Source organism: Emys orbicularis, chromosome 7, assembly GCF_028017835.1.
Source record: "Emys orbicularis isolate rEmyOrb1 chromosome 7, rEmyOrb1.hap1, whole genome shotgun sequence".
NCBI classification, from domain to species: domain Eukaryota; kingdom Metazoa; phylum Chordata; order Testudines; family Emydidae; genus Emys; species Emys orbicularis.
In genome coordinates this window covers 21,714,797-21,728,826 of record NC_088689.1, presented here as the reverse complement: position 1 = coordinate 21,728,826, position 14,030 = coordinate 21,714,797, and the positions used below count along the sequence as shown (strand labels likewise).

At 42.9% G+C, this 14,030-nt stretch overlaps 1 protein-coding gene across 2 annotated transcripts in view; it reads left to right on the top strand.

Annotated features, from left to right (window-relative positions):
- Nucleotides 1-14,030, top strand: part of CTBP2 (C-terminal binding protein 2) — a 238,671-nt gene that overhangs the window by 193,506 nt on the left and 31,135 nt on the right. The gene's annotated exons all lie outside the window — the stretch shown is intronic.

Here is a 14,030-nt window from a genome sequence, read left to right as displayed (position 1 = left end):
TGTATGTTTTTTGCAGATCAGTTTATTGGGTATCATTCATGTACTGCTGTGGACTGTGGATGGAATATATGGGAGCAGAGAAAGGGTCAAATTCTTGCTGGCTTTTGTTCCTACTTGCTTAATAGAAAATCTGCACGCAAAAGAGGATGAAGGGTGGAAGTCTGTTACCCCTACCCTTGTCCTCGCTCCCCAGCTGCATACAATGAAGCCCTTGCCACTCCCCAAAACTGCCACAGTAAGAGTCCTGGAAGGGATGTGAGGACAAGGGGTGTTTTTCACAAGTATGCTGCTTCCATTCCCTGGCCCAGTGATGAACATTATGTGCCTCATGTGTGCAGCTTACCTGTTCTGTAGGGGGCAGGAGGGGTGAAAACACTTCTGATCAGAATATGGGTGCACAGCAAGAGTGCTGCTTTTGTAGCAGCTGGACCTTTTGGATCCAGATCCACCATAACCAAGAACAAGGCCATCCAATTTGCTCTCTGATGTTTTCATCCAGTGTCATTACAACTGTCCCAAGTGTTGAGGCTTCTGCCACGACCCGTGGCAGTCTGTTCACTAGTCTACGTTCGTACATGTAGTCTTCAAAATATCTTTGAAGCCCTTGAATCCCATGGGGTGATTTCAAGTTAGGCCTCCTTGTGTCCAGATGGCTGATATCAATGCACCTCTTTCTGTGGGCTTTGCCTGACTGCTTTGTGCTGCTCTGTCAGCATTCTGTATTCTTCCAACACAGAGACTGCACCAAGACATGTCATGTACATTCCATGAGGGTGGAGAGACTTAAACACCTTTCTTCAAAAAACACACTTCCCAAATGCAAAAGGATTTTTTACGGGCACCACTTTGCATTTGGACATCAACACACTGCGAAATATCGTCGTTTTTTCTAGCTGTGTGCATTTGATTTTGCATTTTTTAAAAACAGTTTGCATCCTGCATAGACTGCTTTTTGTGTCTTTTGATCTACTTTTTCCATTTTAATAAATATGAGCAAATAAATAGTTGCAACAGGAGAGGATAGGAAGAGATGCTATAGACATGAAGGACAAATTACATGTGATTGCTGTTCTTCTTCTGTAGTGCCATATGGCTGTTGTGTGTGCCACAAAGACAAATATCTACACACCCAAGATAAAGAAAATATGCAATGGGCCAAGTGGGAACACTATATGGAATTTATTTTGTCAGGCTCATGGATGATATAATTCTTGAAGAGCTTTTCTTACACACCACTAACACCAAATTCCATATTTCTATTTTGGACATGGTGAGGCACTTTTTCAGGGAGTTGTGTGGGGTTTTAACTGCCTTCATCACATTGTCTTTAATAGTAGTTAGAGAGCTCAAACCCCACATAGTCATGGGAAAGTTTGTGGGTCAGTGAGGTATTCTTACCACCACAACAAAAAGCCTTAACAATGTTTTTTCTAATTTTATTTATTTACCTGAGCTCTCCTGTCTCTCTCCTGGTTGAGCCTTTCCTCTTCCAGACACTTGTTTTAGCTTTCCTGGTAGCATCCATTAGTTCCCCATATGGACTCTCCCATCTGTTTGAACATCTGTCTTGTATCCTCTGACAGCTTCCAATGCTTCCTGTGGACACACAATTAAGTTCCCTTGGCCTTCACTCCTTCCTCCTCTGCTTCTTAATATTTTGACCAGCAGTTTCTTTCCGCTTTCTCTGATGGTCCTTGAGCTCCTGCTATGTATCTCAACTCCCCATGCCAGTTACCAAACTCCCCCAGCTGATTTGTGACTTGTCCATCTGTTCCCCCTGCTAGCGGATGCAGCTATGATTATCCGAACTTCAAAATGCCTTCTGCGTACCCAAAGGCAAAGTAACTTGGTACTAAACTTGTCAAGGACAAAAGTAGGTTGGTTATCAGAGCAGTTTTATTCTATCCACCAACCAAGGACCTTGTCCATCTCACACTGAGGTCAGTGAAAAGATTCTTTGGGAGTTGGACCAGGCACATAATTCTAGACCAGTAGTTCCCAAACTTGTTCCGCCGCTTGTGTAGGGAAAGCCCCTGGCGGGCCGGGCCGGTTTGTTTACCTGCCGCGTCTGCAGGTTCGGCCAATTGCGGCTCCCAGTGGCCGCGGTTCGCTGTTCCAGGCCAATGGGAGCTGCTGGAAGTGGCGGCTAGTACGTCCCTTGACCCGCACCGCTTCCAGCAGCTCCCATTGGCCTGGAGCAGCGAACCGCGGCCACTGGGAGCCATGATCGGCCGAACCAGGGCAATGGTTCTCAACCAGGGGCCTTCCAGAGGGTACATCAACTCATCTAGATATTTGCCTAGTTTTACAACAGGCTACATAAAAAGCACTAGCGAAGTCAGTACAAACTAAAATTCATACAGACAATGACTAGTTTATACTGAAATGTAAGTACAATATTTATATTCCAATTGATTTATTTTATAATTATATGGTAAAAATAAGAAAATAAGTAATTTTTCAGTAATAGTATGCTGTAACACTTGTATTTTTATGTCTGATTTTGTAAGCAAGTAATTTTTAAATGAGGTGAAACTTGGAGTATATAAGACAATTCAGACTCCTGAAAGGGGTACAGTGGTCTGGAAAGGTTGAGAGCCACTGTCTTAGGGAAAATCATGCTGTTGGATGGTGTCAAGTGGGTTACATATCTTTCCATGTTCTGATGGAGGTGTGGGGAGGAAAGGTAGGGGGTGTGCCTGGCTGTATCATGCCTATCTAAAAGCTATAAGGATACTGAAACATCAGTGTCCAATACCACAGCTGGTCATTTCCATATTTGTAATGCTTAACTCCTATTCACAATAACTTTCTGGTTGTGTCGATAAAGTTTAAAATAAGATTCATGTTTAAAAAACAAACAGCAAAAAGCCACATTTATATGCTGGCTGCATAAGGTTTTCTACAGTACTAAGGCCCTAGTAGTTTCCACAGAACATTCCCAGCATCAATTGCAAACAGTTTTCTATAGCTCCAGGCACTTGAGTTCCTTAAGAGAGGGGAACCTTTGCTGCTTCTCTCCCGCAGAGATCTCCAGACTCCCCTCTGCTGTGAAGCTTAGGAATTTCTCCAGGAAAAAGTTTTCTGGAGCGGGAGAAGCTGCACTGAGTTCCTGGGCTCTGTTGGAGAGGGGAGGGTGCTATTGTAGAGTAGTTCTTTAGAGTTTCCTTTTTATATAAGCAGGCCCACCTCAGCTGAGCCAGGCTGGGGTTTTGTCACCCGTTTTTACACACCTCACTTTGTAAGTGCTAAAGTTTGAAGCAGATATGTCTTGCGGCTGAAGCACACATCTTCCTCAGGTAGAAGCTAGGTTGAAACAGAAAACTTGAAGGAGCTCAAGAGGATAGGGTTACCATCCGTCCGTATTTCCCCGGACATGTCCGGCTTTTGCGTCTCTAAATAGCCATCCGGGAGGAATTGGTAACAAGGTTAAAATGTCCGGGGGTTTTTTCTCCCTCGCCTCCCTCCCTCCCTTCCATGCAGAGTGCGGCTGCTGATTGGGCAGCTGGGCCTGATTGAGCCGTTCCCATTGGCCTCCAGCAGCCAGAGCCCTCCCCTGCTCCCCACTCCCTCTGTCTGCAGCCCTGTGTAACACACAAACCGACCCACCGGGCAGCGTGTTTTGCCTACACGTGGAGCCAGAATGGTAAGGGGAGTCCGGGGCGGGGGCAGTCAGGGAGCAGGGGAGTGTTGGATGGGTCCCCAGCCTCCACCTGTCACCCCCCCTCCACGCATCCCCCCCCGTGGGACCCCTCCTGCCTGCCTGCCTCTCCCTTGCCTGCTTGTACTGCCAGAGCCAGCAGCAACTGCTGTCTGCTGCCCCTGGGTCCTAGCGTCCCCCATCCACTAATGGGAAGACAGGCTGCCCTTACCCTGCCCTTCCACCCTAGCCCTGAGCCTCTCCAACGCCCCAAACCCCTCAGCCCGAGCCCTCATCCCCCTGCACCCTAATCCTATGCCCCAGCCCTGAGCCTCCTCCTGCATCATGAACCCCTCATCCCCAGCCCCAGCCAGAGCCCTCATCCCCCCCACACCCTAATCCTCTGAGCCCCCTCCTGCATCATGAACCCCTCATCCTCAGACCCACAGCCCTCACCCCTGCATCCCCTCCTATCCCCAGACTCCCTCCCAAACCCCCTCTCCCCTTCCCACACACACCTGCCTGCCCTCAAACTCCCTCCCAAAGCCTGCACCCCCCCCCCTTTGCACCGCCTTCCACCCCAAACTCCATCCCAGAGCCTGCACCTCTCCCCCCCTCCTGCACACCCACCCCCTGCCCCAGCCCGGAGCCTGCACCCAGCACCCAAACTCTATCCCAGAGCCTGCACCCCTCCTGCACCCTAATCCCCAGCCCAGGACCTGCACCCCAGACCTCCTCCCCCCCACCCAACCCCGCTCCCAGAGCCTTAGGCAGTTGGGGGGGTGGGTTCTGGGCACCACCAAAATTTCTACAACCCTGCCACCCATGTGAGTGGATAAGGGTCGGGGCAGTCAGGGGACAGGTAGGGTCCTAGGGGGGCAGTTAGGGTGGGGGGTTCTCAGCAGGGGGCAGTCAGGGGACAAGAAGCAGGGGGGTTGGGGTTCTGAGGGGGGCAGTCAGGGGGTGGGAAGTGGGAGGGAGTGGATGAGGGCAGGGCTTCCCCCCCCCCCCCCAGTGTCCTCTTTTTTGATTGTGGAAATATGGTAACCCTACAAGAGGGTCAAGAGTTGCGTCTTTTCTTCTCCGTGACCTTGGGAATGGATAAGCTCGCCCTTGGTACCTGGGCTACCTGGCTGACTCCCCTAGCTCATACTACTCTGCCTGGTTTCTAGCTCTAGGGACACATGGGATGCTGCAGAATAATCCGCAGTGGAGTGACAGACAAGGGAGCTGGCACTAGGCAGCCCAGGGACCTTGGAGGTCAGGTTGAGTCTACAACTGTAGAACTTCAGGAGAGCTCAGTTGAGGAAGGGGACCTTTTAACTCCCAATGCCCTGAGGAGCTGCTAAGGTTTCTAGAGGCCCTGACTACAGACCTTCTGAAGTCTGCAAGAGACTCCAAGTGCTGCCTCCTGGGCTTGAAGTGCTTTTAAATTCATCCCTAATAAAGACATTGGGACCTTGCTTTAACTGAAGAACTCAACAGAATCTTAACTATGTAGGGCCTCCACCGGGGCTCCGTGGTGATCTCTAACCACTAGTCCTTCCCTCCCAGAATGACGTGTAACATTCAAAGCCCTTGAGCAGCTTCAAACAGACACCGTTTTTTGTTGCTAATCAACGTATCAGATAAATGTTCCCTTCTTTCCTCTGAAGCATAGATGTTCCTTCTTCCCTTCCCTCTTGCTCTGCCCTCCCCCCAAAACAAAGTAATGGCAGACTTAATCCCAGGGTGGGCAATATTCAGTCTTGCACTGGTAACTGGTTTAAGGGCCAGTATCTTGTGGGCTGAGGGTTAGATCCTGGCTCTTTTATCTCACTGCTCCAATGGGTACAACTAGCACTTGTTTCTGGCTCCAAAAGTTCCAGGGATTTTGGACTTTAAAAACTGTGCCACTATTATATGTAGAAAGTTATTTTAGGTAATTTCTGTAATGCGCTAGGTACCTGTGTGGACCTATCATCATAGTATTGAGTGTCTTCCAAGTAGAAATAACAATAACTCTTTCTTCCTTCCCAGCCTGTAATAAGAGAAATAGTTTGATTCATTTTTATAGGTTTGGTTTCATTTTCTGTGTGTTCTTCTATTTACGTTTGTATGTAAATTGTATGCACAAAGAACTTATTGAAGGGAAGTTAAAGGAATGAGTTCAGGTGTGGAAGTGTTGACACTCACAGTGATTAACTCTTGCAGGATTCAGTTTTGCAAGTTATGTGATGTGCAAAAGACATCAGACGGTGCTCGTAAATGTTTGTCGGAATTTGTTTGCTGTGACCCAGATAACTCACTAACTGCTTTGCCACTTGTTAGTTGGTAAAACCTTTATACCACACCATTGTGTATTATGTTAATACATTGCCAATTTTAAAATCAAGATTGGATGTTTTTCTAAAAGATAAACTTCAGTTCAAACAGGAATTATTTGGGGGAAGTTCAGTGGCCTGTATCATACAGGTCAGATTTGAGATGATCACAGTGGTCCTTCTGGCCTTGGAATCAATTGAATATAAGTAGGTAGTAACAAAATAAAGTTTTGCTTGGCTTGCTGCAGTCCATAGAAATGCAGCAGTTATTACAGACGAATGCTATTATTTAGGATAAGATTCCCAGGCCCTTCTAAATACTTGGATTTATTTATGTCAAAATCTTGTTATGTCAATCAACTTGTTAATAACAACTAAGAATACTTAGCATAGTACCTTTTGTTTTAAAAGTGCTTTACAAACATTGACTAATGATCTCGATACCCTTTTTAGGCTTCTAGTATTGAGTTTAACAAAGTCCCTTTTTTATTTCACCAGGGGACCAGGCAAAGAACTTAAGCACCTGCTAAGCTTTAAGTACATGAGTAATCTTTTTGAAGTCAATGAGGACTACTCAGGTGCTTAAAGTTAAGCAGGTGCTTAAGTACTTTGCCTAACTGGGTCTTAAGGGCACATTCCAACTCCCATTAAAATCAATAGAAAGACTCCCATTGACTTTAATAGAGGTTAGACCAGGCAGTTATGAGTTCTCCAGAAAGAAATCAAAGTATGCTTTATAGCAGTGGTTCTCAGCCTATTTATCATTGTGAGCCGCATATGCAGCTCTGTGTGTTATGTGGGCCACATCCACACAATATATGAGGATGTCACATGGGCCGCAGCTGTGTGCTGATTGGGCTGTGGGTTGAGAATCACTGCTTGCTGTTAAACTGCATATCTAAAGTGAGACTTGACTAATGTTTGGTCCAGTGTATTGTGTACTTATTACAGGACCCCTGTGCACCACAGAAAGGTGTATGCCTGTAAAATGAGATTGGAGTTTTTTCACCAGATTTTAAAAATATTTTATATTTTCTATATTTTAAATATTTTGTATTTTTAAAATCTGTTTGGTGAAAAAAACTCCAATCTCATTTTTTTGTAAACGTGCTGGGCTTGATGGTGCTGTCCTGGTGCAGAACAAATCTGCACCAGAGACTATGGGCATCTGGCCTGAACCACTGTGACTCCATGGCATCTGGTGGGAATTTTGGTCTTTTTATTTTTTTTAACTTTCCATTAAATAGATGACTTCCATCCAACGATTCCCAGAGGCTTTGCAAATATTAATGAATTTATCCTCACAACACTGAACTGCATAGTGGCTCATAGCTATATAGCGCTAAAGGCAGCATGGTCTGGTGGTTAGAACATTGACCTTGGACTTGGATTCAATTCACGGCTCTGCCACAGATTTCCTCTGTTGCCTTTGTCTCCCTTGCCTCAGTTTCTCACTTGTGCAATGGGGATAATACCTCACATGGGTGTTGTGAGGATAAATACAGTCAAGAGTTTGAGGTGCTCAGATGCTACTGTAAAGGGGACCATATACGTACAACAGATAGATATGTATTATTGTCCTTGTGTTATAGATGGGGAACGGAGGTGCAGAGAAGCTAACATGATTTGCACAGTCATGTTAAGTCTCCCAGATCCAGGAAATGAATCCAGATTTACCAAATCTCCATGGAGTGGTTTGGTTTGAGGTTTGGGTCCGTTATTTTTTCTATTCCCCATCAACAATAACAACAACAAAACAAGAGCAGCAAGAAATTCTCAGCCAATAAATAAAATATACGACAGAAGTAAAGAGAACAACAGCTAAATGTTGATTAATAATCGAAAGTCACAATTGCTTCCAAAGCTGGGACACAAATGAAATTCCTGCTACTTTTAATACAGGGCCGTAAATGCTACAATCCCACTCCTTGCCAATCTCACACTGGGAACCCATACAAGGTCAATAACTGCGGGACTGTGGATCCAGACTAGCGTTCATGTAAATATACTCAAACCCTAACAAACTGATTTTTAGCAAATGAAATCCCTGATCAAAATTGACAGAGGGCAAAGGATTTATGCTATCAGTTAATTTACTTTATAAGAGGAACTGAATACATGGGGAAATGTGGTTGGCCATGAGGATGCTAAGCTACACAGGTGTCCTGAACCCACTGCACATCTATAGTCGCAAACCCTTATTCATGCAAGTACTCCCATTGATTCAAATGGAAGTACATGGCTGAGTAGGGGCTACTTGCATGAGAAAGGGGGTTGCAGGATTGGGCCCATAAGCATGGCGAGACCGTCTGGAAACTGGGAGGGAAAGCTGAGCGGGAGTTTATGGGCACATATATCTGTTAATTGGGCAAGTTACAGTGGTTATGGTGACCCGTTACGATGGCATGGGCTGTCAAGGAAGAATGGAGTTATGATTAAGGTATGGTTCTGGGAACGAGGAATGGATGGATGTTTTCTCCTTTCCATTATTTTTCATTGTTGAACACCCTCTACGCTTCCTCATTTCAGCCAAAAGCTGATAAGCCAAAAGGTCACAGTGGAGCCAGCTGTTCTCAGAGATTTCTGGCCCAACTGGAGTAGGGATCTCATGTTGCAGGATTGCTAGCCCAGTTTTGCAGATGCAAATGGTACCGCTAAAGAGCCAAATTCATCTCTGGTGTGAGCCCATTGAAAACCAGTTGACTTACACACCAAGAATAAATTTGGCCCCTTCATTTTGGGTATTTATCTAAATCAGATCTCCAAACCCTACTGCTGTTGATCCCTTGGATTGTTGTTGTTGCAAGCTATCGGTTTGAACATGGAGACTTGTTCCATATACTGTACATAGAGAAGCATGTTTGACTTCTTTAAGTAATGAAAAACTGCAGCATGCCACAGATTAAATCCATTCAAGACAACCAAGAAAAGAGACGTATGTGCAAGTCAATGAGAGGGGGAAAAAAACCCAACATATACAAGCCCTTTAGTGTGCACAGCATAAGATTTTTTGGCTGGCACTCACATGATTTTATTCAAGGGCTGGGAAAGAACTATGATTAGTTAAAAGCTTCGGCAAAGTCTGGAGGGAGTGCTCTAAAGAGTTTGGAGCTGCACAGAGGTGACTGTAACTCCTCTAGCAATTTCAGACTATTATTCTGTAGCTCAGGACAAAAGCCTTTTCTTTCCCTCCGTGTTCAAAGAGACATTTGTCTTGAGATGTTGCAGCTGTGGGCTGTGGGATTGCTTGTTTGAAGATACTCCTTCGTAGACGAGAGGAGAGTCAACGCACTGAAAGTGGTAGTATTTTATCCTGTGTGGGGTTTTTTCCCCCCCCTCTTCTCCCTCCCTCCCTCCCTCCGCTGCTACCATGTGCGGTTTTTAATAAGAAGAAGAATGTGGAGGCAACATTTTCCAGGCAAGGGGAAATTTCCTGTTTCTTTTCTGTTTGTTTAATAAAGTGTGTAGTTGACTGTAAAACTGTAGCTACTTTGTTGTGAATGTGTAATTCAATAGATTGTCAGGCTTGCTTCTTGATACACTTTTATATACTGCAAGTGAACATGTTTAAAGCTTTTTTTTTTAATAGCTGCGTGGCGTAGGCAACTGAGATTAATAAGTATTAGGCAAATGGCTTCTGCTTTTGTTTCTGTGAGATAGTACCAGCCGACTTGCGGTCACACAAAGACTGCCATTTAGCAGGGAGCACTCCCTAATTCTCTTGGCAGGGGTGCCACTGGAATCGGATACAAGTGGGTGGCAAAGGGGAGGAGCTGCAAAAGAAGACAAGCAGGCTTTGTGTATTAAAAATGAAACAAAAGCACTTTATACACTGAGCTGGGTGCAACAAGCTGTGCTGCTTGTGAATCGGGGTGGAGTTTGAGTTCTCAGTGATACAGGGAAAGGGTTTTTTTCTTTCTCCTCCCTTCCTTAAAAAGCTGTCCACTGAAATGCTGGAAGAAGTCCAGAGATAGCAGGGAATGCCCCAAAATATATATAATGAACAGTACTTGGGTCAACTTTGCAAGCTTTATTATGATTTATCTTCAAATCAGAAAACTTCAAATGAGTGGAAAGCTTTTTAATGTTATACATACCAGTATATTTTTATAATATATTTCCTTGATGATAAAGAGAGCTAATCTCACTAGAAAAAGAGACATTGCATGTCCTCCATCTCTGTTTGTAGCTCCCTCTTATTTGTAGCTACGTGCCCATGAATTGAGACAGAACTGTGCATTTTTTTACAGTGGGGATAACTCCTTGTTGTGTGTGCTTAATAACTCTTCGTAGATTAGCTCTGTGCTTTATATTATTTTATATGCTGAGTTTCCATTCCCCGTGTTCCCAACACTTACGTGATAGAGAAATGTGCTGCAGAATTAAAGGTTTAAGGCCCATGATTTAAACCTTGAATGGGAATTTTTATTGGGGGAATTTTTTAATTACTTTCTGATTTTTTTTTGCTTATCAGATTCTTAATGAAGCAGTCATATGTGTCAAATGTGTTGCATAAGTTAAAAGAAGGAGAAAAATTATATGAAGTTTGAGTCCATAAATTTGATTTTCCTGTGTCCCAGCAGTTTGGTTTGAGTTTGTGTATAAAATATATGCATAATAGATCTGTAATGTTTATATACAGAGTCATAGAGCTACAACTAGATAGATACAAAAAATGAACCAGCCAAGGAAAATATATTGCACTGTCTGATTTAACTTGCAAACCTGTCAATGGTTTTTATTAAAATGTAATTACTGTACATTATGCACTTCATCTCATATTGATCTGCTTCAAAACTTTCTTTCCCTGTCAAATTGAAGTAAATTACTTCATTGTAGTAAGAGAAAATGAGAGCCATTCTTCTAAATATTTAGCACAATTTCCAGCTCACATTCATCCTGGGCAAGTGTATTTTTGTCTGTAGACTAGCTTGACATGTCTAAGGAGCCTATGTCATCACACACAATTACATCCGTAATCCCAAGCAAAGACACAGATGTCATGTTTCCAAAAAAAAAAAATATAATAATAATAATAATTCTTGTGACCTACAAAGTCACTTATGTAATGATAGGATGATAAAACAGTTGGGTGGGAAGGGTTTCAGTTTAAGTGTCCAAGTTTCAGATAGCCATTGGTTTTGTTTTACTTGTTACATTATTTGAGAAAATAATTACCCAACCTCGTCTTGTCTACATCACTGTTTGTAAATAGTTCTTACCCTGCATAGGCAGCAAGCTCTGATTATGTTTGGCTGAGAAACACATTGGCCAGCACATGGTGTAAATCTCAGTGACTACTAAAGCCATTGTCCTGGTGGTGATGTAACTATTTTCACTGTGCCATTTGCCTGTGTAGCATATTCTTTCTTTGCCAATAACAATATGAGGCTGTCATTATGTGATGGTCTAGGCTTGGTTACACCTTAGTAACATTTAATCAGTGTTGTGATTAAGTTGCTTATTAAATAGGAAAAGTGATGAACCTCGCTGAAGAATAATGCTTCACTTATGAATGGTAAGCATTTGAGATTGATACATGTTTTATTCTTATTTATCTGCTTATGGCAAGCTTCTTTCACTTATCCAAATCATCTCAGCTCTGTACCATCCAAACTGACACAGTTGCACTTCCATCTGGATAAAATACTGCAAGCATGATGTATTACTTCCAGTAAGTGCAAATGGAAATCTCAATAGAAAAAAAGGCATCCTGTTTAGAAAAACGTTCATGTTACATTTTGAAAATATTTCATCAGAACTTCTGTTTGTTTTGGGTTTTATCTTTTTAAATCCCAGTCAATAAAACAATATCTGAGAACAATTAAACACATTTCTGCTAAATTTGCCTATGCCCAGGGTTTATTTCCCCCCCCCCCCGCAACCCCCCCTCCCAAACAAGTATAACAAGTTTTTATTCAGTATTCAATACATACCAGTGTAGATTCCTCCCTGGGGTAAGTGAGTTGGCTTCAGTGGAGTTCTGCAAGGCATGATTTTGGCTCATTGTGTTTCGGTCTGTCTTTCACATATTATTTGATGTAGATCTTGCTAATGTTGTTCACCTGACTGAAATCTGGATAACAATGCATGTTTAATTTTTTCATTTTTTTTTTTTTTAAATCAGCGTGGTGGTGTTCTCATTAGTTTCCTTCCCTCGTTGTCATTTTTTGGCATCAGGGTTACACTGACACCACTTTTGGCCTTTTCCACAGCAGGATATTGCCATGTTGACCATTATCCAGGAAGCCAGACTGCCACCACAGTGCTGCAAGTGAGAGATCTTAGTTCCATTCAGTAAACGATCCCCCCTTTTCTGGGTTCTTTTTTTATCTGCTTTTTGAATAGCTGTAGAGTCACAGACTATAGCATTTGTTCTGTAATGCTCTTTGTTTAGGTATTTATGACTTCCCCTGTGACCCTCCTTAACTAGTCACAGGTCTCCACTTTAGAAAGGAATGGGAAATGTAATTTGATTTTTCGCAGTTAAAATAACTCCATTGACTTCTCCATGATAAAATAACCCAGCGCTTGTCCAAATAATCATCATAAACGATTACTGTAATAACTAGTAAATTGATATGTTTGGAACTTAATGTAGCAGGGAGATGACTATCAGATCTAGATGTACTGAAGACCGTCATTACTTCCATCACCACCTGAATAATATAGTAGAGTAACTAGGTAGAACAGATGTGTTCTTAACCTAGACAGAAAAAGAAAATCAAAAAAGATTCTGCCTGGTTCCTCTATCAGACAGGCATCTCTTATGGCAAACATTTTAAAAAATGGCCTCTAATATTTTTGAGGGTCAAAATTAGAACACATTGGGCCTGCATTTTCAGAAGGGCTGAACATCCACAACTCAAATCAAGGTTAACAGGAGTGATGGGTATTTACAACTTCTGAAAATCAGGCCTAAGGTTGCTTAAGTTAAATACCCAGAATTAGCTGCCATCTTTGAAAATTTGAACCCAGAACACTTAATGCCATAGGTCAGAGATCCAAAGTACTATGCTCCCCAGATACTGATTCATTTAAAAAAAAAAGTTACTATTTCATCCAGTGATTTCCAAGCACTTTACAAGTGTTAAACCTCAGACCCCTGTGACATAGGTAAATAGGATACCCAGGCCTCTATGAAATATTCACAATGAAATTTGGAAAATCTCAATGTTTTGAGGGCTTAGCATTGTACACCATTTTTGCTTGGAAATGGGACCATTTCTGAATGATTCTTTTTAACAAAATTCAAAATTTCCAAGTAAAAACCTCCGTTTTTGAAATTTCATTCCAGTATACGTGGGGGGAGGGGGGGGTCTCTTGCATAAAAGCCATGAAACCTTGCATGTTTTGGTGCCAGTCCTCCATTTTACAAAGATATCACACAAAATTAATTTAGGGCACTTAAGCACATGCATACTGAGACTACTCTTATGCGTAAAGGCACACGTGTTTGAAGGAGATGGGCTTTACTGGACTGTGAAATTGCCTGGAATTATACTGTGAAAATATTTTTGCAACATTTTGTGAAAAAAACAACAACAAATTAAACACTGTCACAGAACCCTAATTATATCACCATTCTACATACTGATAAACTGAGGCTTAGTATCTTTTAAGTGACTTATCCAAAAATGAAACTGAGTCATTGGCAGAGCTAGGCATAGCACACAGGAGTCCTGGTTCCTGGTCCCCATTTGGCACAATCGCTTGTTGGTTAACCTCAGCTTAAAAAGAGAAGAGGCTGAGAACATGTAGTTGTAGAAAAGGCAGCTCAGTTTAACAGACACACAATTACATCTTGAGTGCAAAATAAACGTGTGGGAAAAATTCTTGTAAGTGGATCCATGTAAGAATAACAAAAACCCTCTGAGCTGTTTCCTGGCTGCTGTCACTCCCAGCTCTGGTTGCACATGCTCAGGAAGGAATCCTGAAGATTTCCCACAGCAGCTGGGGTGGGGGAGTTTAAGGTATAGTCCCCATATGTGCACACAGATTCCTCTCACCTGCTCCAAACGCCAGTTTACAGTGTGTGGCGCAGAGACAGAAAAGCAACAGTTACTCTGACTTATAATATTGCTACT